Source organism: Plectropomus leopardus, unplaced genomic scaffold, assembly GCF_008729295.1.
Source record: "Plectropomus leopardus isolate mb unplaced genomic scaffold, YSFRI_Pleo_2.0 unplaced_scaffold14106, whole genome shotgun sequence".
In the NCBI taxonomy this organism is placed as follows: domain Eukaryota; kingdom Metazoa; phylum Chordata; class Actinopteri; order Perciformes; family Serranidae; genus Plectropomus; species Plectropomus leopardus.
Genome location: NW_024615065.1, coordinates 1 through 1,713, shown reverse-complemented (window position 1 = coordinate 1,713; position 1,713 = coordinate 1). Strand labels below are relative to the sequence as shown.

General features: G+C 45.1%; 1 non-coding gene and 1 pseudogene across 1 annotated transcript; both read right to left on the bottom strand.

Moving 5' to 3' along the window:
* Positions 1 to 1,044: 1,044 nt before the first annotated feature.
* LOC121964118 lies at positions 1,045 to 1,160 on the bottom strand. The gene has a single exon (XR_006107321.1). It is a non-coding gene; the product is annotated as a U5 spliceosomal RNA (small nuclear RNA).
* Positions 1,161 to 1,228: 68 nt separating this feature from the next.
* Positions 1,229 to 1,403, bottom strand: LOC121964117 (annotated as a pseudogene).
* Between the last annotated feature and the right edge of the window lie 310 nt (positions 1,404 to 1,713).

Here is a 1,713-nt window from a genome sequence, read left to right as displayed (position 1 = left end):
CAGGCACAGTTCCAAATGCCATCTTCATCTCTCACCTTGGTAGCCTGGCCTTTAACAGTGCAGTATCTACCCAGCCACAAACAAATGTCATCCGCATTCACCGTCTCATTGAACATTCTGACAATTACCGTTTTAGAGGCATTGTCAGTTTCTCAACATCAAAAGCGGAAAACTGGGTCTTGGCATTTTCAAAATGTGTCCAGAAATCTCGTAGCAGAACAGCAGAGCGAAAGCTAACATCAAATCCTTTGTTAAATGGCAATGTCACAATGCAGTTTATGTCATCAGGCCAAAAGTTAAGCACTTTTTGGATTTGCTTACTGGAGAAGTCCAGTCTGGACATCCCCAGGAGCTTTCCATCAATTTCTTTAAATGTATATTGGACGCTGTGGTGCCTCCACATGCCGGCATGGTTGGCCGACATGGTGGAGGCATCACGATTACTTAAAAGTAACTAAACTATGCAAAACTGTTAAGACAAGTAAAAGCGTGCCTAAAAACCAATAAATAAATAAATAAATAAAACCTGCACTTACCTGTACTTGCCTTCCGCCCGATGACAGCTGGGATTGGCTCCAGTCCCCCCGCGACCCTTAGGAGGACAAGCGGTTACAGAAAATGACATGACTGACTGATGACTGTACTTACCTAAACCTTCTTTGGCCTGGTCAAGATGTTAATCTGAGAGAGCGTAGGTAAGGAACCCTCTAGGCCAGTGTAGTCTCCAGTGAAAATATAGACAACTGCAACACAGTTGTGATATTTGCACAAAGAAGCAAAAGTATACTTCCAAAGGTGACGAACCAATGCCACGACAGGCAAGAGTTTTTCACCGACAAGATGTGATCGCAGTCTTAGCCAAATGGCCGAGAAGCGATGAGCCCTAAACACTTGCTGCCCAGTGCAACCTCCTGGCACAGGTCTCACTTGTTATGATGCCGTTGTCTTGATTGGGCATGAGAATAGCTACTGGTGCGTCACTGCCGCCCGGGCGCTCCATAGTGAATCACTCCAGTCTCGGCTTGCTGTTCACAAATGCACAAGGCTCAACCAAACGGCAGAGTCTGTCAAAAATAGGTTCAACTCAGTGGTGTTCCTCTCCACGGAAGTCTTTAGTAAAAGGCGAAAGACTTGTGCGCTATGAAGAGAAACCAGAGCATGTACAGCCCTCTGCACCGGAGCTGCCAAAGACCCTAGTGGTCCCAGTCATTACGCTCACAGTAAGCCTCGCTTGTGCTGCCTTCCAAATCCCACTGCGATACCGGGTCGATGCATGGAGTGAATGGGGCAAGCCCCTCTGTCAGCTCCTGCTGCCAAAAATCTGTTTAATATGTTGTCCCCTTATAGAGGAAATATCAGATATTAAACTGATAAAAACAGTTTTTTTTCTTTCGAAAAGTTACTAACAACATCACAAAGACATTACAACACATTTTCCTCTTTTTAGACAGCGTTTTCCTTTAAAACTTGTTACAAACCTGGCTCACTGGTTTGCAACAAAGAGAGAGTCCACACAAAGTTTGCCAGGGAATAAGGAGATGTTTATTTAACTGAACATAATTAAAAGGAAAATAAGGTGCACATCCGTAGATCAGTGGGTGAGGTGGAATGAGGTGTGTGCATGTGTGTGTGTGCGCGCAACAAACAAAGAACAAACCAAACTAAGTAAACCATGTCGGCCATGTGGCGTCAGCTGCTCAACCACCAGAGAGA